The following is a 27274-nucleotide window of genomic DNA, read 5'->3' on the forward strand; positions in this document are numbered from 1 at the left end:
GAAAAAGGCTGTAGTGTATCTTTAAACAGCAAAAGTAAGGACGCTATTTTAATTTGATAAACGTGACGGTCTTTTCCCAGAATATTTTAGTCTGTGATTACATGCATAAAGGGACTATAGCATGGGCTACTACACACAGAAAATTCTTGTAGATGGCTACAAGATGGCTAATTAGCAGCTTGCAATTATAATAGTTTGTTAGGCTGTATTTGTGAAGAACTATCACAGGTTTTAATGTTGGAAAGAGATTTCTGATCTCTTCCATTTTGAAGTTTGGAGACTCTAGGAGGGTAGATGATAGAATTCATAGGGATAAACTATATATGCATTAGTTGGATTAACAAATGGATTTTTTTTCAAATGGTCATTAAAATCATTGCTTTGTTTTGCAATCAAAAAAGTGAACTACATAACCTAAACATCAAAAGAAAGTTATAGTCAATCATTAAAATCATAGAAAGTCTGGAGGTGCCAAAGTGAGTATGGCTAACTGCCTTTTTGTGAATGTGTTACAATAGAAATAAGCTTAGTGGAATTCGGTTTGTATTGGTAAACATAGATAAACATCAGTTTCACCCATCTCTCACAGATCAGTGGAAAAATACTTCCATCAGTAATCATCAACATTTATAGAAAGATGTTAAAAAAAACAAACCCCCAAAACCTGGGACAGGAGTAAGGAAATCTCAGATAGGGGCTGATGCGCACACACATGCATGGCAGCTGCTGCAGGCAGGGTTGGGGGGAGCCCTGGCTGCATGGCCTGCACACTGCTCCTCTGATGGCAGCTTGGGTACCTGCTGCAGGAGCTGAAGGTTGTGCTGGTAGGTCTGTACTGGGAGAGGGGGTGGGAGGGGCAGAGCTCTTAGCAGCCAGGAGCCTGGTGTTGCTGGCCACTTGCTCTGCCCAGGTCCAGCTGGAGCCTGGTGAGTCCAGGCCAGCCCCTGCATGATTGAGATTGGCCCTTACCTCATCACGTGTAGGGGCTGGACTGGGCTGGGTTTGGTAGGAGTTTGGTCCATGCCGCAATTGCACAGGGGCAGGCCAGGCAGGAGCTCTGGAAACATGTGAAGAGGCAGCAGCTGCCCTGCCCAGGGTGGAAAGCAGCTCCTTGTACCCCATGGCCCTTTAAGGTGCAAGCCCCTATGCTTGCCCACAGGGCAAGGAGGCTATAGCTGTCAAGGAACCAGGCTGACCCTCTGCTGGTGCCCACCAGGAAGGGCTATCCCCTTAAAGGGCTTCAGGGAGCTGCTTCCCACCTTAGGCTGGGCGGTGGCTGCCTCCCCCTGTGTTCCCAGAGCTCCAGAGTGCCACTGCCCTCCTCTTGTGGTCCCTGTCTGCCCAGCTCTTTCCTGGTGAATTAACAGAATATTTTAAAGAGGGTATGCTATATTGATTTATGGATATTTACTGTTATATATTTTAATGTGATTTTTTTTTTTTTATAAAGCTTTTAACAGTATACTGACATACTAAATTGTCTGCCCCCACACCTGTAATTCTGTGCAATCTTGAAAATTCAAATCAATAAAAAATCTATAAATGTTTAAAAATAAACATAGATTTTAGTCATTGTAAAATAAATAAAGAAATAAAAATTGAATTCTGCCAAGCATAATTATAAAATGATTTACTCACATGCAACTCTTGTATTGTATATAGTGTTTACTACAATCTTATATGCATGTGTAACATCTTTTAAAGCATTTATTACTTCGCCTTACTACCACGTGTAGACGCACCCATAGAGTATACAGCTACTGTGAAGAATTTGATGGCCCCCACCTTCCTTTGTATCCAAGAAGATGCGAGTACCTAGAGTGGGAGGGAAGTGGAAAAAATTCAAAGAAAGAGAGGGGGAAATGATAAAGTGAGAAACTACAATCTTTGATAGCTCTACAGTACAGACGATTTCTTCTGAACTAAAGATGTGGTGTGTCAGTGATCACAAATTGCCACTGATTGAAAAAGGTTGGAATAGGATGATACAGAGAGAAGAAGAATATTTTTATGGACAAGACATTGAGCCGGAGGGCAAACCAATGAAGGAAAGAATTCTTTACAATCATGTAAACAAAAAGAGAAGCAGATGACAGCAGGCAGAACGTATCACTAGCAGCACAGATAACAGCTGGACCAAAATAGCTTTGGAATGGACACCAAAAGCTGAAAAGTACAACAGGGGAAGATAAAATATTCAGCAGAGAAATTGGTATGCAAAACTGATAAGAATATCTAACTTGTCCTAGCATTAGTGTATGCTTAACAAAGCAACAACAGGCATTATGGTTTATCATGATGTCTGAAATTATTATTTAGCAATGAGGTTTTTTGGCTAGTTCTGTTATAAAAGTTAACGGATGGCAATAATATTAGTTTTGGTTCTCCCTCTCCCTCTCCCATTCGTGGAGCTGCCAGTGCTGGGGCTGCCAGGAAATGGAGTCTGGCTGCCTGATCCTGATCCCAGTACATGGGGGCAGTGCTGGACCCCAGAGCCCAATCCCAGTTTGTGGGGAGCTGGGAGGGGTTGGTGTTAGGTTCTAGGGCCCACCATACTATGCAGGGCCAGGAGGGATCAGTGCCAGGCCCCCAGGGAATCCTGGTGCATGGAGGTGGGAGAGGGTGGTGCTAGGCCCTATGGCAGGGGTGGGCAAAATGTGGCCTAGGGGCCAGATGCGGCCCACCAGGCCATTCTATCTGGCCCGCGGGGCCCCTAAACAATTTAGAAAATTAATATTAATCTGCCCTGGGCTGCCTGTCATGCAGCCCTCGATGGCTTGCCAAAACTCAGTAAGCTGCCCTCTGCCCAAAATAATTGCCCGCCCCTGCTCTATGGCCTTCTCTTGGGGCCGGGCTAAACCTAGCCAATGGACTGGCCCTGCCCCACTCATCTGGCTCATGAAGCCAGAAGGTTGAGCACCACTGGTTTAGATGCGTCATTTTGTGGGCATCTTTGAAGACTTGATAAGGATTCTTCCTCCCTCCCAAGATCTTTTGAACTGAATTACAAGGTGTAGGAACCGAAGAGGCAGAATTCCCCCTTAATTACAGCTTCAGTTATCAGGAAAGAATTACCATACCAGGGAGAACATATAATTAGTAACAACACAGTCTGTCTCTAAAATCTAATTGGAAGGAAGGTAAAACAAAGTTGATTCCCAAGATAGCCTGATGCTTAGAAAAGCTGTAATTGATGCAAAAGAGGAAAATGCATTTAGAGGTTCAGTGCTTTGGAAAAGAGAGGTAGGGAGCTGTGTTTAAAGGAACTAAAAATTATTTGACCTGTTGATGCAATTAACCTTATTTTTCCTTAGCTTTTATGTAAAAATTTGCTGGGTTTTTTTTTCTAGCATTCATGATGTAGCAGTTCCTACTGGTAAGAGGTAGGGCAGGTGAGACTAGGTTCTGTGCTAACTGTGAAGTGAATAAGGCCTCTGCACCTACTAGACAAGCTGTACTAGGGGGGCTGTAATAAAGGTGAGATCAGTTCCTTGTGGGGAGCAGGATTAAAACCCACACCATTGGCTGCATGCATTTCTGTCTGCCTTGCCACACAGACCTTACTTAGTTTTTGTCAGGCTCCTCAGCTTTTGCTATCCTAGAATGGAGTGGAATGGAGAAGCCTGCTACTAGTTTCAGATTTAAAAAGTGGTTTTAAGGCATTTCCCCTGTTGTTCTAAACAGGTGCCTGCATGTGATATCGTTATCTTAATACACCACTTTTCGGTTTCTGTTTACATTTTTTTTTAAATGGCAGGTGCCAGTCTGATCACCATTTGCCTTTCTAGCCGTTGTAAATAAGACTGCTTCAAGGCTCTATTTAAAACAATTCTAGCAAATAAAAAGGATTCTGGTCTATTGAGTCTAAAACATGCCTAATTTAATGCAACTTTGTCTCTTTAGTTACCCTAAAAGTTACTCAGGTGCGATAGTTTATATGCTGATGTACACATTAAATATAGAGGAACAAGGAAGAATAAGCAACTTTGTGGCATTTCAAAAATTTGTGGTTGTAGAAACTGCAGTTTAATTAGTCGTATGGGCCTGGGAGAAGGATTTTTTGTTCCCCCTGATTAAAGCATCCATGAAATACTGGCTTAAGCTTGCATTCAGTTGCAATATTGGCAATACAGATGTGTCCAAACTAAAACCTCTGATTCAGATTTATGCAGTGAACGCTCCTGTATTTAGTAGGATTTGAATGCAGATTCTAGTCTGTTCAATTGGTTAAATAGTGGAATCTCCCTCCACCTCCCACCATTGATACTGGCTTGCCTGTTGCTGCTTTACTGATCTGATTGCTCCAAGTAAAGCTAGCATGCTTGCTTGAGTACTAGAGCTGCTGTTCCTTTGTTCCTCTAGTGATTGTAACCTTTTTAAATTTGCTTTGCATAAAAGTTTGTTTGTGGCGTTGTATTACTTTACATTAAGGTGTTTAATTATACTTGAGGCCCTGAATACCATATGCCACGCTGAACTTAGATCATCCAGCAGAGGCCTCTGATTTACACACTGGAACGTCTCTGAATTATGGATGCTGATTAGTAAGACCTTTAAAATATGCGAAAGTTGTGGGCCATGGATAGGGCATGGGCTGGGACATGGGAGGCATGAATTCTATTCCCAGTTCTGTCTCTGAGTTGTTATGGCCAAATTGCTTCTGTTCTACGCCTGATTTTCTTTCCTATCTTTTGCTTATTTACCTTGGAGGCTGTTTAGAGTGTGGACTGTCGTAGATCAGTTCTCAACCTCTTAAGACCCAAGGCACCCCTGGATAACTTTTCAGAATTTAATAGCACCTCATTTAAAGAGAAATATTATTCTTATAGCACTTACCTTCTCACACCCCATGGCACTTTTAAAAGGCAGGGTGGGTAGTAATGGAAGGGCACTCCTGAAAGCATGGCAGAAGATGATGCACCATGCTTGGTGCTCACAGGACTGCTAGGCAACAGATCAAGAAGCTTGGGAATGAGTCATTAGACACCCAGAGTAGGCAACTATCCTTGCAGTGAGAGAGGAGCAATTTCTACTCCTGAAAAGGCACAGCCCTGCATCAGCCCACCCAGCCACAGCAGGGAGTGCCTTTTGGCATGCAGGGGAGGTCAGCAAAGGGACTGCAGGAGGGCAGGTGCTTCCTTTTTCAGCAGTTTGTTCCTCTGCTCCTCCCATGCTTCAGGGGCTGGTGGGAGGGGCTGCAGGGAATGGTGCCAAGGTACTGGGGCAGGAGGTGCTAGGCCAGCGCTTACTTCTTCTCTGCGGCTGGGCACCACGGCATCCTTCAAACGATCTCGTGGCATCCCAGCTGAGAAATGCTGCACTACATATTCAGTAACTAGGTACTACTGTAATTGGTATTATTGACAATGCAAATAGATTTGTTCCTACCTAACAAAGTATGAAGCATGTCATGAGCTTTAAGCATGTCTGCACTGCAGATTGCAATGTAATGTACAGGTACCTGAGCTACCACAGTTAAAGTTAGTGCAGATTGTGGAAGCAGTCTAGCTGCAGCAGCATGGATCTCTGCATGAGCCCATTCACCTTGCTTCTCAGATATCTTTATGCTACACTGCCGTATACAGTGTAGACATACCTTTATCACACTGAAGTCAAGGGAAGTCATGGGTCAGCATTACTCATCTGAAATCATTCAAGTGCTCCTCAATGGCAATACAATTCAAACAATTAACTACCTGATTAAAACAGTCATTTTGTTGGAAGATGAAGGGAGCAGGGAATGGCCAGTGCTCATCAGGAGCTCCTGGACTGTCAGGAAGCTCTGCTGTGTACTAGAAATGGGGACAGAGACACAGAGGCTCCATTCTCCCAGGAGGGGAAATTCTCATTCAGTGTCGCTGGTTGAGGAAGCTATGGGCACAGATGTGTCAGGAACTGAAATACTGCATTGGAGGAGGCCAGTTTGAGGCATGCAGGGCTGAGAGTGCCATTTCTAGAAAGCTCAGCAGCACCACATACTAGCCTGCTTCCTAACTCATCGTGATCAATTCCCTTCCTACATTTCATTTTCCTTCAGCCTATGACTTGAATTTTAAGGCCATCTATGTCCTAGCCCTGTCAAACTATGAAGTCATTTTACTGAGCTGCCAGTTCCCGTCTCTGCTTTGCCACCGCTGCCTGACTTTTCTGTCACAGGAGTAAAATTTTCACCCTTGGGAAATGATCCAGATACAATCATAGCAGTATCACTGTTCTCCAAATCCCTTTGTAAACTTTGCTTCTGATGCCCACAATCAATAGATGTACATATATGCTGGATACTGGTACACTTGAGGGCTACTGTTTGTTCTGTCATTATGCACATGCTGATTTGTCATCCACCTGTTTATTTTACGTAATAAATGTTGTGTTTTAGGGCAGGGGCTGGTCTGTTTGTCTGTCTCCACTACTTGGCACAGTAGGGTCCTAACCACCACTTCCAGATGTCACCATAGTATAAATAAAAATAACTTGTTTTGTCCCGTGTGTGTAGCTTCTAATTTGTACGGGAGTGTTGGGTTCCATTCCTTTGAGATTAAGGAGTTGTGTGTGTGACAGGCCCCTTCCCCTCCCATGCAGCTCCAAAGACGGTACTTCAGCCTTTTCTGCTGCCCTTAGTGAATGATCTCCCTCTGCACTCTCGTCCATACAGTAAGAACAAGAGCAGGTGTGCAGGAAACATAGTGAACTCTCTTGTGGAAGGGAAAAACAGCACAGGTACGGATTCAAGAAGGTAAAATTGGCAGGTGGGTGGCTGGTGGGAAGTTTGCAGCTGTTGTGGATTTATTTAGTACAAAATTTCTTGCGTGACATCTTGGCAGACGGTGCTTTGTAGTCATAATTGCTGATCCCTAACTGTATTGCAATATACATGTGGTCCAAATATGCTTCTCAGCATTCTTAGTCATTTGCCAGATATCCTTACCTATGTTCTATAGTTTGCGGGTGGGGAAGAGACTTGGGCTAAACTAAATGCTGTACCCAAACCTGAGGTCTAATTTGTATTGTGTTATTAACTCGGGTCATCTAATTTTAGCACATGTGCCTGACCCAAGTTTGAAAATTTGGGTATCCTAAGTAAGGTCTGGAAAGAAGTCTGAGTTTCAAAGGGGCTGAGCAACTACTCACAGCACTTAGTAACTCCAGCGGAAGCATTGAGTCCTCTGAAAACTAGATTAATTTTAAGTTCCGAAAAATGGGACTATAGTGTCTCCCTCACCCCTCTGGAGTTAAACATATTGCACTTTGCTCTCAGCCCCTAGAGAAAATTCAGTAAAGCCAAACTTATGGAATTTATGGAAGGGGAAATTTTCATTTGGACTTCAACTCTTTGTCTCCTATAGTTCCAATATACAGCTGATGGATTTAATTATCCTTTGGTGAGCGAGTGCTTTCTGTCTTTGCCTCCTGGGGTAGAACTCTTTACAGTGAAAATTTAATTTTTACCTGATGTAGCATGTAAGGGGAGAAGAGGTAAAAATGAGACCAGTCTGTGTTGGTGCCAGATCCATACTGCGTTGCTATCAGGTGACTAGTCAGCCAAAGAGAATTCCTGCCTCAACACTGTTTAAAAGGGTCTGTCCAGGGGCTTAGAAATGTAGAGAGCAACAGAAGAATATAGTTAAGTAATATTTAGTTTCACTGCTGCTTGGAATATGCTTCCTACATCAGTTTCTGTGAGTGGTTGCTGAGTGCTTCTAGCTGGGAGATGATTGCACCAAGGAAACAAACAATCTGTGCTCCTCCTTCAGGTAAAAACTTGGCAAAAGAGACCAGTAGTTAACTGAAAAGATGTCTAGGATTATTTCAGTAACTGCTATTTCTGACTTACAATATTATGTTTGCTAATAACATTCAAAGCTGAGCCTCACTGTTTGTATTATGTAGTTGAGAGGAATACTTTGTGACAGAGGAATAAACCTGTTAAGATTGATTTAGATGATTTGCAGTGTGCGCACCAGATGGTTGCAGTCCTGCCTGTGCACTAGTCTTTAAATGCTTGCCTAATAAAGGAATGCAACTTTTGGATTGGAAAACACCCTTTCTTTTAGAAGAGGGGGTACTGTTTATGGACCTGGTCAAGAAAGGAATCTGCAATGCACCAGTCTGGGTTATGTCTGTGTGTATATTCAGTAAAGGTTATACTTAGGAAAGGAACAACCCTTTTAAAGAAGCAGGTGTACCATGCCTTGTAACAGGGCTGTGTGCTGAACTGGACTCTCTCAGAACCTGCCTTTGCATACAAGGAGTATCTACTTGAAAGTGAATGCGGAGAAGGTGCAGCATAGAGCTCTCCATGTCTGCACCTCACAGATTTGAATTTGTCTTTGATAAGAGATTTCCTAACAGACTTGTCTTTTGCTCTTGTTGCCAGTTGCAACATGTCCATCTCTGGTCTACTATTGTGATTATTCCAGGCAGCAAAAACAGGAGCTTCAGTTGTGGTTCTGCAATAATGTCTTGTGTAGGGAATACTGGAGAGGGAGGAGGGAGAGGGAGAATGCCTGCAGCATGCCAGTCTGAGACCAATCCAGATCAGCTGACTTCCTGATTTCTGTCTGAGATGTAAGTGTGTGTGGGATTCTGACAGACTTAAGAATCTAAAAGAATTGATACCATTCCTTTCTTGGGTCCCTGGATTACAAATAATATATTTAAGTGTTGCATGTATACAACCCTATATGCAAAACATTGTAGTAAGCCTTGACTGAAAGATCACTTGAAAGATGTAAAAGCAATGCAATAAACACACTTCTGAGGATAAAGCCTGATAATCAGAGATGGACAAAGAACTGGCTAGATCCATGTATACTGCAGGAGAGCACTGTGCAAGTTTAGCCACATGGCTCTGCTATTGCACTTCAGTTGTGGCCTGCGACACTGATGCACACAGCCTTCTTAGAGCTGAGACTGAAAAACTCTGTGGTAAGTTTAGTGGCATGAACATGGGTCCGTTCAGACTACACTTTTCATATAGCTGATGACTAAGTATTAAAGTCAAGTGTAGCAATGCCCTCTCACCTAATTCTGTGATCACTAGATAGGAATAATTGAACTGGTTTATAACTAAACAAGTCACTAAGGTTGTATTTTATGTTTCTTTTCGTTTCTATAAACATTAAATCTGCTTTGCATCTTTCATCCAAGAATGCAGAACAAACTCCAGATACATCTCTGCTGAAATGCAGCTACTCTTGGTTTGGCATGGCTTCAGGGAGGTTAAGTATGTCAAACATGATGCTTAGACCTTTGTGACATCCCCTCTGGCAGCTGGATCTCTTCCTATGTATAAAAATGCTAAGCTTCTTTGTTTTTCCTCCACATATAATTCAAATAAAACTAGATGATATTGTCTTTGTGCTGAAGGCTGCCTTCTCCCCCTCTCCCGGCTATAATTCTTATGTGCCAAATGTCCAGTTTCAGCCTGGAACAAGCATATCTGTTTAAATTTTAAACCTCTGCAGAGCAGAGATTAATGGTAATACTGACATAGAATCTATAATCCTTGGCGGGCGGGAGGGTTGCTTGGAAATGTATTTCCTCCCCCCAGAGTCCCTTTTTCCTCTCAAAATAAATCCCTTCAAAAGATTTTAAAGTTTGTTATAAGGACAGAAACTGCTGGTCTTGGACCTCTCTCACCCTGTACTGACTGTCAAGGGAGAGTAGCTGCATGATCCTGTTGGGCCAGGTGTTGGCCTGTCTTATAACAAAACTACAGTTTCATCCAAAAGTGCTTTTCTTGATTCATCTTATATTCCTTCTCCTGCCCTTTCTTTTTTTCTCCCAGGGCCCTATGAGAATTACTCTGAATTGTGCACAGATTTGTGGTGAGTGGTTGAATTTTTGGGTACACTGCTGTATTTATGTTGTTTGTTCTTATAGCGGAAGCCTGCTTACATTGCCTGACTTTGCACGCCTTTGAAGTTTTAACAGTGAGTAGTTTAATAGGTGATGGCACATATCCTTCTCCCAAGAGTGACCTCTCCCATATCTTGGGCCTTGTCATGGAAGAGTTAAATGTGTTTTAATTTGTATTCTGGTTAAATTAGTTCAGCTCTCTCTAGATATTCTTAACTCTTACTGACATTCCTCATGTTAATAACCTATAATGCAGGTATGGGTTAAACTGGCTTAACTGCATTTATATCAGGGCTTTGCACCTGTTTAACTTAACTTAGGGTACATTTACACTGCAACTGAGACATGTGATTGCAGTACACTGAGCTGGCTCTAACATAGCTGGCTTAGCTATAACAGCAGTGAAGCTGCTGCATCAGGAGGTTCAACATGGCCATGCATGCCCATCTGGGACTCCAGCTACCTACTTGGATAGCTAACCTATGCTGAAGTCCATGCCACCATGTTTTTACTAGGATTACCAACTGAATCATTTTGTCATTAGATTTAGTGACTTATTGGGGTCCTAGCAACAACAATCTTGTCCAAGTGACCAAAATATGTTCTAAGGATCCCATATCAATTTACCATGTGTTATACTTGGTAAGTTATCTGAAAGTGTTGGAGTGATGCTGTGACTGTGATGATTCAGGAAATATGTGAGCAACAAGGATTTTTGTAGGTGTTATCTTCTATTGGTTCAACTGCATGGTTGGGATGGATGGGTATTGCGTTCTGCTCGAAAGCTTGTCTAAGTCTATCCCAGCCATGCAGTTGGGCCAATAAAAGATAGCACTCACAAAATTCCTTGCCTCTCACCTAGATTGTGTATTTCTGCTAATGTTAGATAGCTGCATTCAGTTTTATGCTGTTGTACCATATCAAGGATAAATAAGCAGCTCTAAACCATTAAAAGGAAAAAATGGTCATCTGACTCCTGGACTTTAAACCTGGCTTCTTGCATTTCATTTGCAAAATTGGGTGAGTTTAAGATTAAGCATTTAAGATATCTATGTTTCCGCCTCCCCCAAGGCTGTGGGGTAAAAGTCACATGTAGAGAAAGAGGTGCTGAAGTCTCTCTGGCTTTTCTGCGTTAGAAATGAGTTCGATCGAAGTGAGTTGGAAAAGGTGGCAGAATTTGTTGAGCAAGATACAACGGGGAGATAAATCCACATAAGTTAACAGGTTGGATTTTCCATTCAGGACCACAGGAGATGTGTTCGCTATCAAATAATAATAATGCTTACTTACATTGCACTTTACATCTTCGAAGTGCTGTACAAACACAGACTAATTAATCTTCACAACACCTCTGGGAGGTAAGAAAAAATAAATAAATGAAGCAGTGTTCAGTGATTCCTATGGTATTTTCTGCTGTTTACATATCATTGGACAGAGACAGGCCTCCTATGGGTCAACTTCTCTTTATGGCTGGATAGAAAGAAAAAGTCCTTAATTACTAAATGCCATAGGTATTAAATTAAGCTTATTCCAATGTGTGCGGAGTATTTTGATAACTTCTTACCTTTACCATAACTGAGCTCTGTTATACCACAAGGGGAGAGGAGGGAACTATGCTTGCTCTGATTATATCAGCAAAGCAGACTAAAATGTTCCAGCAGCACAGCAGAGAAATGATTTGTTTAAAAGAAAAATAATAAAGCCACAGAGGGAAAGTCAGTTATTGAACTCCATTGGAGCTCATCATAAACCCTTTCCTAACAGACACCTCTGTGTCGCACGTAAATCCCCGATTCCCAAAAGAAGCCTTGGAGATGAGCAGGACTGTATGTTCTAGTGGTGATTAGAATCCATTAAGATTCAACTCGGTGTCCAATAAAGTGCTTCTGGCTGCAGGCTGATAATTATTGCTGCATATTTGAGACTACTTCACCTCTACATATTACCCAATAAGGGCTGGAAGCATTAATTTTGTTTCCATCTTAGATGGTACCGAAAATGTTTACACTTGAAGAACAGTTACTTTCATGCCTTGGATCTCCCATATCTGCATGGGCTATAGATGAGGTTCAGACCATACAGATCACTGAAAATTCCTATCGCTTAGTCCTAGAGGAAGTTTTGATTGCCTAGCAGGATTTCTGCAACCTAAAGTGATCACTTTATAGCTACCTAAGCCTCACCTTTGCTAGCTGGGTAAGGCATCCTGTTGTGTGACCAGGGACAGCAGGTTTAACATACATCTTTGATAGGATATATTCCAGTACTGGAGCACATCTCTGTTCCTAGTATGAGTGGCATATACAAGAAAGCTCTAAGTGAGCCAAGACTTCATGTGACATTTCTGAGTAAGTGGGTAAATGCTAAGTTTGAACAATTCAAGACAGAGCCAGTGTTGTTGTTTTTCCAGGCCGTGCTTTGTCAGGAATGCCGTAGGAAGAAATAAGGGTCCACACTCAAAACACTTCATTGTGTCATGATTTTTTCTCTCTCATGCTTTGGGAGGCACCATGGGATTATGGAATAAATATGAACAATAAAGCCATATCAGAAGTGTATATCGGTACAGCATTAGGCACTTTATGAGGTGTATAAATAGCAAAATGCTATATATTATGATGTTGTTGTCCACAGTACACTTGACAGTGTACCATGTGGTCTGCTAACAGCACACCAGATACCTAGACAAGGCATTGCAACAGAGTTTGAATTAACACTTGGATGAGAAACCTAACCTTCCTGCTACCATCTGGAGCAGTACAGGAGGGGCTCTGATGAAGCTAGACTTGCTTTTAGGGTGTTGGATCCTATTTGGGGTTTCATTTTTCAAATTACTTTGACTCAAGACAACTGTTACATTTTGAAGCCCCAAACCCTCTAACTGCTGGAAGGGATTGGGATCTTACTCCCTAGTTAAGGTCTTCTCAGGGGTATAAGCGGGGAGGTTTTTTGCCACTCTTATCTCCCTGTACCTTCTGGCTGTTGCAACAAGATGTGGTCTCTGTTGATGTTTCCCTCTGTGTACTAGTTATTGCACCCCTTTGCATTCAATTCTAGTGCAGGATGAATTGATTGAAGTCAGATTATTTTAACAATCAGTTTTAATCTTGTTTCAGTTGTAAAAATATGTTGATTTTCATTGGTTGGTAACAAGACATGCTGATACTCAATCAGATGAAAATCTTTTTGTAAACTAGGAAGGTTTACTGTGTGCACACTTTAAGCCATTTTATAGATTAATATACATGTAGTCATTCTTAAGTTTTCATTTCTATTATAATAAGAAACAGTGAGTAACATTAAAAAAATTTAAAAACCAAATAAAAGTGACCTATTTTTATCTACCCTGCTCCAATTCCTTTTCTTTAGTGCTTAGGGAACAGCCTCGGTAATGTGAAATTGATACAATTCTTGACAACTTAATTGCTTCCTATAGGTCTCTGAATGGAAGCAGTGGATCTGAGCAAGTATTAGTCACTGTCACTGATTTGAAAAATGCCTTGAGTAGCAGCAGTAGTACTGAAGCCATTTGTCTGCAAACTTAAGGCAACCCTGTATTTTTCAAATTTAGATGGTTGCTTTCCCAGCCATAAGGTGCAGAATCTTTAATTGATGTAATAAAAGCATGTATTTTCTGGAAATCAATAGCTGGGGCAGCTAGCCACTATTGAGGGGTAAGTGGATTTTTGAGCCCTGTCCTAGAGTGCAATCAGCACTTATGATAAAGTGGTCACTAGCAGTGCAGCTGGTGTTATCAATAACAGTAATGGAAAACTGAAGCTCTGAGCAGCTGACAGACTTTTTAGCACTTAAATTCCTTTGTGTGGATGTCCCTTCCTGCTCTGTTACAAATGTGTAAACAGACCTGAATAAGGTGCATCTTTACAGGAAACTGGGGTGCAGTTCAGACTGTGGTGACATGGAAAGCTAGTTCTAATTATAGGAATTATGTTTTTTTCCACATTTTTAAAGTCTCATTTGTATGTTGACTGTGAGTTGAGAGGCAATAGTGATTTCAGCAAAAAGGCAACACATGCCATATCCAAGTTGACCCACATTACAGTTGTTTTCTTTGATAAACTTTATAGAGAACATCACAATCCACATATGAGAGTATCTCCCTCTTTCTGGTCCTGCTTTCCACATCAGCCATCACTTAAGAATACTTTCTACCTCTGCCTGTTATAAACCAAAGAAGCCAGTTCAGAGATGATGGCTGCTACTGTGTTAAGTAACTTTACAATAGGAAAAAATATATGAAGCAGAGTTTAGAAATTTCACTACAGAAGTTTTTAAAGTAGGTTTTTTAGTTGTATCAAGAACTTGATATATTCTATTTTTGCTCATCTTTGAAAGAAGATTCATTCTCTTTTTATGATAAAGTCCAATTGAAGTCAATTTTATTCTTGCTGTCGTCTCAATAGAATTGGATAGATATTTTGGAAAATTTCCAAGCAGCTGTATGGTTTGATTTTTTTTTAAATTTTTTTTTCCCCTCTCTCCCTTCTAATCCGTGGTCTTTACTAAGTACTTGGAGATCTGATTCTACTTCAAGGAAATAAGACAGCCTCCGTTGGCATTTCAAGAATCTGGATTTCTTTGTGGCAGGTATGGCAAGTTTGAGGATGACAAACGGGCAGATTTATCTCAGATCAAACCTATCAGATTACTGGAAACTACCTCCATTGAAAGAATAGCCAAATCATGACTTTGGGGGCCTTATTTTCTGAGTTTTAGTTTCTGAGTTGGAACTGAGTTTTAGTTGCTTGAGCCTAGATTCTTGAAAGAAGTTAAATAAGAAATGGGAATGTAACCTGGGTGAAATTTTAAAATCTAGTCTTCTTTCTACATAAATGTGATGGCCTTTGCATAGCAGTATATAGGCTCTCCCTAATGCCCAAAGACTTAATTTTTTCCTTTGTAACTGTTGTGTACGGTGTTGTCCTCAACCCCAAACATAGCTGCTTCTCTGTGATGCAGAAAATACAGTTTGTAAAGTGCTTTGGGATCATATATTCCATATAATTATCAAATTATTCTTTCCTTGAGAGAGAGAACTGCTCATCAATTGCTGTTGCTTTAAGCCTCCCTTTAGGGTGATCTCATGGTTTTAGTTAGTCCTACCATTCCAGTAGTTACACATTTCTGGGGACCAGGTCAAACTGATCTCTGATTAGGGAGCCATTTACTCTTTGAACTATTATTATTGATAATTTTTTAACCCACAGATCAGCACTAGCCCTGACATGCACCCTATCCCTTCTTTTAGTATAGTGATTGGCTTTAATTTTCACTTCATTTAAGAATAAATGGTGCGGGTGGTAATCACTTTCTATCCATATTTATTTGTGCAGACAGCTTTGTTTGAACTCACCATTCAGCAAGCTTCTCTCCCAAGAACTATCCTGTGGCTTCCTTACAGATTTCCCATGTGAGCCTTAGCAGGGGGTGGGGTCATCAAAGCTCTCATTCCTACTGGGAAAAAATTGAGGGTGTGGGGGTTGTTGCATAAGAGGAGAAAGAACAGAAGCTTATCTGAAACAAGTAACAGTACGAAGGGAAAAAAGGAAGAGGTGTGTGCATGCAGGAGAGAAGAGCTGAACAGGAAAGAGATCATGTTACTAGCAAATGAATAAAGCAGAAAGAAAATAGAAATGTTTAAATTTGTTTTTTTTAAAAGGAAAGAAGACTACAGAAGGTGGGAAGGAGCATGTGGTCTGTTTACTATGAGCTGTTCATTGAACTACAGCAACAGGCAAAGCAGTTTTGCGTTCCTCTCCTGTCTATTCTCTTCTGCTCTGGTGCCCCAACTGGCAGGTGGGATCTGCTGGGATTCAAATTGTGGATTTTTAAACTGATCAGACTTGACATGCTATCCTCAGTGGTGGCAACACAACGCATTAAAGGAATTGCAGCAGCAGCAGCAGGGATTAAAATATATGGGTTTTTCCCCATTTGCTTTTTCTGCATGTTAAAGAGCAGTTTTCATCCTTTTTTCCAGGATAATGCTATACCTAGAAATTGATCTCTCTGCAGTTTTAAGCTAAACAAAAAAGACAGCAGGCAAAGATCTGTTCCACTTTCAAAAGCTAGAAATCACAGTAGGAATAAAAAGTAATTGGAACTCAGGATCCAAAGAGATAAAATGTACATTTTTTCCTTGAATACATCTTCAGGGCTTTTTTTTTTTTTTTTTAATTATATACATCCTGGAGCTGTAGAAGCAGTTTAAGTGAAGCAGTATCTTAAAATTAATATAAAATTAAATCTTACTTTGGACACTTAAAAGAGGCAGGAGAGAAGTAAGGCTTTTTTTGCTCACCTGGCTGATCTGGGCTTGTACTTTCTTAACTAGCTTTTCATAGTTTAGGCAGTTTATATAATGATAGCAGCCCCCAAATTTAGCACTTCTTTCTTAGTTTTTGTATAATTGATTTGGGATTTTGAGATGGTCCCTTCCAGTCAGTGACTGTCATAGTTTTAGTATGAGTGTTTTTTTAATAGAGGAATCTCCCCAACCTCTCACCCCCACTGCTGTGCGTTCACTGTGTTACCACCACTTCTACCACCACCCCTCCCTTTGGGACAGGAAAATGAAGTGTCTACTAGTCTCTGGTAGATTATGTAGCATTCACAGGGAAGACTGCACGCGTCCCATTCACTGAAAGAGAATGCAAGCAAGCAAAGGGCGGCTTTTGTTTAACTGAAGCCAAGCAACTGAATAGACAGGCTTGGGTTTGACTGGCTTTGGCTCTGGCTCTCCTGCATTCCAACCCCTCTGAGTTGGAGAAAATAGAAAGCAAGCAAGGGAGACGTATACAGTACAGAGCGTGTGCTGGCTTTCTGGGTGTTATGCTGGCAAAATCATGGTAGAGGCAGTCAGAGCGTCACAAAATGCAGTTTGCAGGTAAGTGTCCTTCTGATTAACCATGCAAGTACAGGATTTTATCGGGGCTGTATTCCACTGCGGTTTGATCGGACTGGGTATTGTGCTGGATGTTTAAACTACACATGCAGTTAAGAAGGAAACGTTTGCTTCTCAGTTTTCCCTTGATGCCTACTGTATACACACTTTTTTCATTGCTGCGTCAGTATTGTACACAGCCACACTTCCCGAAGCTGTTTACATTTGTTTTATTTGACAAGATGAATGCACAAGAGAGAGGAGGGTACTGTGGGTATCTTTCTGCTCAGAATGCAGAAGTCAAGGACAGTTGTATCCAGCTGAGACACCATGCGAGAGAAGAGAAGTAAAGAACTGGTGTGTTAACATAACCAGTCTGGATGTTTAAAATAGCTCCTCCTATTATTTTTTTTTTAAACCTTCCGTCCTAAAAGCCCTTTCATGTTTTGTATAACTCAGAAAGGACAAACTTGCATGTACAATTAGATTTCTGCATGAAAGCAAGAGTAGTTTAGTTTCTTTTCAAATAAAAACCAGAGTGACATTTTCAATTTGCTAATAGTGGCTGGCACTGTATGAAGCGGTCAGTGAAAAAAATTGCCAAACTAGCTTCCTGCTGTGTAGGGGGGAGAGAAATCAAAGCTTTAGGTTTACAAAGTCCAACATGTTGTTCAGAGAAAACAGAGTTGTTGGCCACTGTTTTTGTTTGTTTGTTTGTTTGTTTGTTTTTAAATGCATATTACTTTCCTAATAGTTTTGATTTTTCTTTTTTTCTTTTTTCCTGGCAACCTTAGTTTTAAAAATCTGTTGTCAGAAGGTGACCAGCTGAGAAGTCTTGAGGTTTTCTGCTGTTTGATATTTTCAGACACTTACTGGTTCTTATAAAATCAGGAAGCATTGTTTGAAAAAGGCATGTACTGAAATGACTAAATTAAATGTTGTCTACTTTGAAGCCATCTGTTAATAAGTATAGGTTACTGCGAGGTCATTCACAGTTATTTTCTCTTTAACCACTTCAGCAGAAACATTGCTAGCTTGCTAAGGTAAAGTGGCATTATTTTGGGCACCCTTACCCACTTTAGATTAAAGTGTCCAGGAGCCACTTCTGAATTATACTGTCAAAGGATAAAAACCTTTTTATAGTCACATTTTTCAAATAAATGCATGTTTCTTTTAAAACAAAGCAAAACTCATAAAAAGTGAACAGGGAAAGCTTACAAAAATCCCATGCCTCTGCCCCTCATATGGTTGTAGATAATCGGAGGACAGTAGTTAAAAGAGAAATATTTAGACTTTCTAACCTTTTCTGAGGCCTTTTTTCTTAATGCGATTAGCCCACCAATGTAATAGGTGAATTAGAAGGAACATGTTCAATAATGCTTGGGAGCTCCAGATAGTAGTCTGTAACAGCATATGATCTGTCTCAAGATGTTTTCATGTTCTTGCATATTTAGCTAATTTTAGCATATTTAGCTAAATTTAGCTGATGTTCTTGCATATTTTTTATGGAGACTAGCAGGGAGGGGAGAAGCTGGAGAACTCTAATAAAAGAAATGCTCAAGGATAGCTGCTGTCAGAAAGATCTGTCATGCCTCTTTGCAGATTATGGGAACAAGTCAGCTTTTATTTGGATAGAAACAAAAAGAAGGGATGTCCTATAGTACTCAGGCTTGTCCTGCCCTATTTCTGTTTTCTGGTGTCTGGATGTACATATGCCTTTTTGTTTTAGGGAGATGGAAGGTTGCAATTTGTTTTGTTGCACTGTAAGGCAATGTAAACATTGTGTGTATTGAAAAAAGCACTCCCAGTCCATCAGGCCTGATTTCAGAGTAAGTGAGGGCACGTCCAAAGTGACCCCTCCCCCCAGCCCAGTATAAATATAAAACTGTTGTAGCAAAATGCATTTCATAAACAGCATGAACAAGTGCCTTGTTAGCACTGAAAGGCCTTTCCCAAAGACCCTTGGGGAATGATACAGCCTGTTGTGCAGCTACTATATTAGATACCTGTATTTTCTTAGAGCTTTAATCCCACACAGAAGGATTTATGTGATTTATTTATTTTTTAAGTTTGATCTCAGGATAAATTATGTTATTAGATGCTGAGGGCACTCAGAGTGAATGCTTACAGGGTTTGAAACTGGTCCAAAGTGAAACAAAAACACAACGATCCTCTTTAAATTAAAGTACTTGAGCCAGTGCCTTCCATGATGAGAAAATGTGTGGAAAGTAAGTGAACAGTGTATCTATGGCCTCTTGCTGCTACTTCAACCATGCCATCTTCAAACACTAAAAGTAGGGGTAAGCCTGCTGTCTGCATTTTATTGATCTGGCCAGTAGTGAATTGTATTAAAACTGAGATTAAAAATGGGGGCCATACAATTGCATGAAATAGGATTTGAGCTCTGTCTTGCTCCTTTTGCCAAGATGATGGGCATTTTTGCTAGAGTTGTCACATTGTCTGAATAATGGCTAACTTGATATTTGTCTGATCTGTTCTCTCACCCATCCATTGCTTTCTGTGCATCTTGGTAAGAATAAGGATCTTAAAGTTTGCTCTTCAGGTAATTTACAGGCACTAACAACAGTGTTTGTAACCAGTCTGGGAAGCGAGGGCTTAACAGTGATGTTCCTTAAACAGCTAGTCGCTTTGCTGCTGTGACCCAAAACATTCCTCCTTTCCCCTGCACTTGCAGAATGCTGAGCCTGCTTCTTGGGACAGTGATTTCATGCATGCACCTGCCAAGTAAGACGTGGAACAGTTCCACCAACTCATTCATTTTGGTTAGGCCTCTGAGTAATCATTAACAGTGTTGCCAACAGCAAGCATTTAAATCTAGTTTAAAAATCATGAGATTGAAAGTAATAATTTGGGGTTCTTTTTAAAGCAAACTTCTGGGCCTCTAAGAGATACTTAAGTCTCATTTTCAGGCTTTTCTCTCTGAGGGATAGGAGCCTTGCTTAAATGAAAGCTGTGATTCTCTCCATATTCATTTGACTTCAGGAGCTAGAGGTTTAAGAATAAACCCACACATGTCATTAGACTCATGATAAAATCATGAGTTGGCAGCCTCAGTCAATTCTGTTACATGTACAGGGACTAGCAACCCCCTTACAACAAAATACCTGAACTTGGTAGTGAGCTATGAGTTCCATGGGTTGTTTCTGCCCTGTGCCAGCTTTCACAGAATTTACACTTCCAAAGCCTTATCTTTTGCTCTGAACCCATGGTTAAGATGTGGGACGGGTTCTCTTACAAGAGGGGAAGGAAGGGAAGATGAGTCTTTTTATTCCAAAGTCTTTTTCAGGAGTTTACAAGAGGGAACTTGAGGCTGTTAGTTCAGTCCCCCTGTAGATTGGTGTTGTGTCCTAGAGATGTACCATCATATCTAGTTCCTCATATCAATCTTGCTTTTTTTGCATCAGCAGTAAATTGAGCCCCAATTTGGGACCATATGCAAAACAAGTAAACAAAAAATGTTTTGTGCATTGAATTTCCTTAACAGATTGCAGTGCAAGTTCTTTGGGTAGTTGGTAAAAAGTTTTTTGCGAGCTTTTGGGCACAATCACCCTTCTTCAGGCATAAGGAGTCTCTACTGCCAGATTAAACCCCTTAACAAGATTGCTAGTTTTAAGGAAATGTTCCTTGCTTTGATAATTATGTCTCCATCCTACCGATATTTTCAGTCATCAAATTACTAATCTTTTATACACATACAGAGAATGAAAGGGAGGGGGGAAATATGTGATTCAAGGATAAGAACAGGGGTGGAGTGTGGAATTGTATTATTGGACAAGGTCACTCATAACTATCATAGGAAAGCTCCTGCTTCAGTTCTCTGCAACTTGGAGTCTCAAATTGCTTTTCTTCAGGCTGTTAGGCATTAGACCAGGCCAGGCTTTTGTAGGTAATTTTCTGGCTTTGCGTTCTGTGCTGCTGCAATATGGTAGTGACATAGTTTGTTGTGAATTGGTCATTTTTGTGACTGGGCCAATCACCTAACAGCAGAGGAAGGTTTTAATTCCCAGCTGATGTCAGCAAATCTGTGGTTTCCTAATAGCTGAAGGGAGCAAGCAGGGACATTAAGGTGGAGCAAAGCTTGTGATTGACAGGACGTTTCTAGCCCTTATCTGAGAATCAGAGGCACCTATCTTGTTGGGAATAGGTCTAGCAGGCTAACCTTGTTATGAGACTATTACGTAAAGCCAATACTATATAATTATGCAGCTTACTTGAAATAGGGGTGGTGCTCTCAAATTGAGCGTTTTGAAGTGACAGTATGGTGGCGTTGCCTTGTGATCTGAACAAGAATTGTAGAAATGAAGTATGACACAGCAGGGTCAGTCTCTCGAGAATATGGAAACGTGGCTTTTCTTTAAGCCAATTATAATCTTGTGTGTAATTACAGGACACTGTTTCCCAGTGTATTTGAAAGTCACAAGGGGTGCTGTGCAGGTGTTTATACTGTTAACAAAGGATGTCAGAGAGGGGCATCCTAGATTATAAATGATTATATTAAAATCTCTTTAGTTAGGCTCTAGTTGCTTGCTGAAAGCACCAGGGCATCAGACTGAAGCTTGTGCAGTAATCCATCAATGACAGGAACAACAGCATGGCAGGGATGCCAAGGACATTACTGGTACTTTTTTAAAACGTGGCAGTTCCTACACTGGGCTTAGGAATTTTTATAAATATTATTATCATAGCAAGTAAGACTGGGGCCATACCGTGCTTGCCATTATATGTATATATAGACATTCCTTCCTCCAGAAAGCCCGTGATCTAAAAAGACAAGGCAAAGTGTTGGAGAGGGGAATCTGGTGACATTAGGCAGCCAAGGTTGTGCAGCAGGTACAGTTTAAAAGCTGGAATAAGAACCAACTTGGACAGCAAAGTGCATTGACAAAACTGCTTCTGTCCGATCTTTGATCTCAAACACTTTCTGGAAATGCAGTAGCACAAAGTTCTGCAAAATAGTCATGCTCTTAGGACAGGTAAGGAAGATTTTCTGCTTATGCACTTGACTGTTCAACAAGGGAAGTAATTTTGCAGTCCCAGCAAGAACTTGGAGATCAGTTGAGTGCAATCTGTCCTATCCCCTCTCCTGCCGTCCCAGCTCCACCCCCACCCTACCGAAAAAAACCCAACCCCAAAACCTTTGCTCTGCTTCTTTTCTCCTCTGACAGTTCATAGCAAGTCAGCAGCTTCTGTTGCTGGGGATCAAGCAGGTGTCCTCAAGGACAGCAATAACTTGTCAGATAGGTTGCCTATGCCTGTATACTGTACATGCTCCCCAGTGATTATACTGCAGACTGGTAATGATTAAAAAGACTGTTTACCATTACAGTGTCCCACACAAACAGCCTGCATCTCTCCTGAGTGCCTGAGACTTTTAAACCAATGGGACAAGGAACTTCAACTGAAATCGTCAGTGTCTTCCTTCATATCCACTACACTGAACCTCTTTACAGCAACTTTAAATAGCTAAAAAGTTAAGTCCTTTTCAAATAATCTGTAATATATCACTGTTTCTATACCTTAAATCTTCAAGAGAATTTTCAGGTGCCTTTTTTCAGGTCTCTGTCCTTAAGACATTGAGTTTACCACCTCATTTAATCAGTCAAGTTTTGTTAATTTGGGAAATCAATGTGAAGTTTAATAAGGGAAAGAATATGGGAGGCCGACTTTGTAAAGATGTTTATAAAATTAAGACTACTATGAAAGAAAGAGTTTACAATGTAAGAAATTTTGGTTGAGGACATCAGAAATAAATTGGCCTTCATATCTTGTAATATTGCATATTGAAATATTTTGTGCAGGCTGGGTATATTTTAACAAGATGTCTGTTTGCATGAAATCACAGTTCTCAGTGTTCAGGAAGACTGAAATAGGGATTAGATGACTTGGCTTTTAGTTTGAATTAAATATGTTCTAATGTTTTCAGGATGGTCATTATTAAATGCTCAAATTCCCAAACTGTTAAATATATAACTTAGTATTGCTGACAGATTCTGCTAAAAGGATGCCTCAGGCTGGTTTCAGTATGAAAATATAATTAACTTGTGCAGTGAAGAAAAAAAGATGAAAAAAACCGCATGGTTCTTCATCAGTGAGCAATTACGGAAATCCAGAATCTTGACTGGTAGAAATACTATTGTTAGAGCTCTTGGTTATAGTTGAAAATGTAACTGTTTACTGATCCCAGTGAAGTGTGTTTTGTGGATTGGAGAACAAGGGTAGCAGCAGCTCTAGGGAGGTGAACTCTGAGCTTCTTCACCTTTTTACTCATCTTGATTAAGTTAATGATTTCTGGCAGCTTTCTTGTCCCTCAAACTTCATTTAATTTGTTGTTGTTGTTGTTGTTTTGGGGGGTGTTTTGGTACTTTATATTCTAGGTTGTGTACTCCAGAGAATGCAAAACTTGAATTCAGTAGCAGCAGGCTCAATGCAGGGACTGCACATGTTGACCCAGGTGCCAGAGTGAGTGCAACTAAAAGGGTCCATCTTCAGCCCTAATAGCAAATACATGTGTATCAGTATTTTGATATGCATAATAGACAACTCTGTGAGGTGGAGAGGGGAATTGCCTTTTTGCAAACGAATACATGTCTTGGAGTTGAGGTAATGCCAATATTGAATGTTTGCCTGGAAGTGAACTTACCAAGTCAAAATTTGATCTCCTTTCTAATACCTTTTTGCTAGATGATTTCATATCAGACAGGTTTATTTAAAAACTCATGTTAAGAGATTTTTCCTGTTAAGTTGTGTGATAGAGAGATGCAGGGCTTACAACAGACTAATTATATGTATGAATAAAACATAAAGAGGTATGTTTCTAACAAGTTCTATTTTACTAGTATAGCACAGCATTGGTTGGTGAAGAACCCTTGCATTAAAAGCGAAGTATGACCTAAGGCTAATTTATGCTGGGTATCTGTCTTCATCAGAACTCTGCAGACTGGAAGTTTCTGTTCAGAAGCCCCAGAACTAGATTATAACTAACTTCACTATCTTATAGTCATGGTAAGTTTAAATTATGTGGTAGGAGCCTGCTGTGCTGTTACTATAATGTTACGGTCTGAACATTCAGCTAACAGGCCAGATCAGCTTGCTGGCATAAGTCCATCCTCTCTGCCATTCTAAGGAAATGTTTTGCAGCTGCTAACAATGCTGGATCTCATTCAGAGTTCCTTTTCAGGGTATGGGCACATATATATAGTTAATGTTTGTTTATTTATTTGTTTGTTTACCTCTGTTAGTCTATAGGGTGCAACTGCCCTGCCTTCTACTTGACTTCTGACTAACACAGCTAACTATGTTGTTCTGGTATGCAGCCAGAACGCCACTAATCTTTCCTCCCCTGTCCCCCTTCTTGTTGACACTTTTTTTTTTTTTTTTTTTTTAGCTGTGAGCTCCCTTGCACTCCTTGTTCAGTAAAAGCTACGTTTCTAACTGTTGGCTGTGTCTGCATTCCCTGACACCCCAAGTCAAGCAAGCAGAGTTCAGTTAAAGGTGCAAGCTACTGAACTTCATTAAACTCATATTTGAGAGAGAAGGGAAAGCAAAAAATTGAAAGTGCCCCCCGAGCACAAGTCACCTACCCCCCTGCGATCTCCAAAGCGTGGGCGGAAGCACTCCCTTTTCTTCTTCCCCTGACCTGCTGTGAGGCATGCTGGACTGGGTGGTCACTCCCACACCCTAGTGTCAAAGCCACAAGACTTCAGTACCTAAAAACTGATTGCTTTACCTAGAGTGCTAGGGGACTGTAGGTATGGACTCCTCTAGCCTGTGACAGTTGGGCATTGGCTTCCAATCAGTGGTATTTGGGAACGTTTCAATGTTTCACAAGTTACTGAACTTCCTCCTTTTGTCCTTCTATCAGAATGAAGGCAGGGATCAGAAACTTGCAGCCCATGGGCCAAATCCAGCCTGTGGAGCCATTTGATCCAGCTCATGGAGTGAGGAGGCTGGTTAGTGAATTACTTTGCTGTGGGTGGGCAGCAGGGGGGCTTTGTCCATGCTGTAGCTGAGTAGTGGAAGGCTGCACCACTGCTGGGCAGCAGGAGGCTTTCCCTGCGCCAAGCTTGGGGTAGCGGCAGTGGCCGGTTCCTAACGTCTGCTGCCCTCAGACCCAAACTGGAAACCCAGTCTGGGTAATTCCAGATTATTACCACCCAATAAAATGTTGCCAACCACTGGTCTAAGAGAACAGGTAACCAACAGGATAGAAGATAACAAGGAATCTTTGAGTTAGTCAAACTGTCTGTCAACCGTAGCAGTGGTCCCTTGCTTATTTTACTATATTTTGAATGGTTTCAGAGTTTGTGGTGATTTGACTATTTAAAACATCTGTCTTCATTTTGAGACCCACCCATCCCTTCCTACCTCGTTTTGCTTTTGCAAACTGTCAGGGTGTGCAGTTCCCACTGAAACCAGTGTATCCTACTGCTACCATAATTGTCATTTAGGGAATTCTTTGTTCGCTGTTCCACATGAGTGAGTGAATGAGGGCTTGTTTAATGTTTCTGATTTCTGTCGGTCCTGGAAGGGCATCTGTGTGTGTTCCAAAACTGGAGGGTCTTTTTTTGGCAGAAGATGATATTGCAGCCATGCTGTGGTGTGCAGAGGTCCTCATCTTGGCTGAGAGCTGCAAAGATCACTGACTGTGCTAAATGTACTACACTACTATGGTTTCTGAAATAATAATTGGAAAAAATATAATAAGCTAGATTTGTAACTGGGTACCTTTTGTGTGTTGGTATCTTGCTACTAACAGTTTCACTTCATTGCAGAATAGGTTGCTATAAGGAAGAAATGAAAGGAACCTGTATTGTTCAACTAGATCTAAATTGAAAAGTTGGGGGGGTGGACTTGTATTTTGTCATGCTTTATTGTTCTAGTCTAGCAAAACAAAGCATGTAGCTAGCTGGAGGCAAATCTGAAAATACCATATAAACTAAGATACAACTAGGTGTGTTGTGCTGTGCTGTGTGTATGGTATCTTGTCACTAACAGTTTTATCTTGTAGAATATTCTAGTTCAGTGATGTTCATTTGGCAGCTCGTGGACTGCATGCAGCCTGCGAGTGGTTAAGTTGCAGCCCTTGGGCTCCTACCTAGCTGCTGCTACCCCCATCGCTCTGGCTGCAAGAGCGGTGAGGACACCAGGCTCCCCCTCCCTCCTCTGGCTTCTGCTTTCGATGCCCTGGGTGTGGGGCATCAGCACACGGTGCAGCAGTGAGGGAGGGAGGTGCCCCCGTGGGCATGCACAGCCCACACAGTTTGCAGCCCTTTTAACCCGTGGCTGTCCCTGATGTGGCCCACAGGCATGCGGTCCTCACTCATGCAGCCTGCAGGGCTTTCAGCTCCTGGCTGCTTAAAAATCAGACAGCCCTGGGCTAGTTTAAAAAATAAAGAAACTTGCCTTCTTCAGCCAGGTTTAATTGAAAAAGGGGCCTGGCCCTGTACTTTGTCATGTGTTATTGTTCTTGTGTAGCATAAGAAGACACGTGGCTACCTTGAGGCTATGTTCCTGTAACATTAACATTTTTAGAGTATAATGACTAAACTTAAAGGCTGGTCTGTACAGCTAAATTGTTAGGGTATTGTATCATAATATCACTAAAGGAACTATTGTTTTATAAAATGCTGCTTGGTCATGCATGTGTAAATTGATCCCAAAAGTTCATTATCCACCTTGGAGATTAGTATTATATCTGTTGAGCATGATTCCAGAACTTTAAAAGCTATTTAGTCCAGTCTATTCAGGCATAATCAAACTAGAGTGTAACAAGGTCAGAAAGCTATTGCATTATAACTCAGTTTCTCAATGCAGTAACAGTTCCTCTGTAAGTGGGCACTTGGACTTTAACGTGGAAGTAGAACTCGTGGAATTGTTAATTGGTGTTGGAACCTTTCAATTCTATATATGGCACTTTTAGTAGAGGTGCACCAGTATATTGGTCATGTACTGGATCAGCACCGATAAAAGGAAAATTAACATTATTGGCAATCAGCTTTTTTTGGCCAGTGCAGCCGATAATGTCACCAATAAATGCTGTGTGCACATGCACAGCTGTAGCATGCACATGGTCATGAATGCAGCTCAGCAGCTTGGAGAGCAGTGTCTAACCAGTAAGTCCGTGGTGGGGGAGGGAAGGGATGGGGGGGGTGCAGATCAAGGCACCCACAGTGAGGGAGGGAGTGGGGCAGGGGCAGGGGCAGGTGCTGCCCAGTCAGGGCATTGGATGGAGCTGTGGCCAGTAGGGCTGTGCGAAGCTTTGGGTGGTGATTCGATTCGGAAGAGATTCAGCCTGATACGGTGGCCAAATCTCTGAATTTGAATCGAATCAGGACTTGTAATTTAAAGGTCCAAATCGATTCAAAGCTCTCCAACATTTTGGAAAAGATTCAGAGAGCTTTGATTCAAGCAGTCCCCAGTGGCTACAGCAAGGAGTTGCAGCTGACTCCGAATAGGTAAGTATTGGGGGGGGCTGGGGGGGGACCATAGGGG

General features: G+C 41.3%; 1 protein-coding gene across 1 annotated transcript in view; it reads left to right on the forward strand.

Annotated features, from left to right (window-relative positions):
- RASAL2 (RAS protein activator like 2) overlaps window positions 1-27274 on the forward strand; it is a 145474-nt gene that overhangs the window by 18222 nt on the left and 99978 nt on the right. The gene's annotated exons all lie outside the window — the stretch shown is intronic.

The sequence above is a fragment of the Crocodylus porosus genome, unplaced genomic scaffold (assembly GCF_001723895.1).
Source record: "Crocodylus porosus isolate Cpor-Errol unplaced genomic scaffold, CroPor_comp1, whole genome shotgun sequence".
In the NCBI taxonomy this organism is placed as follows: Eukaryota; Metazoa; Chordata; order Crocodylia; family Crocodylidae; genus Crocodylus; species Crocodylus porosus.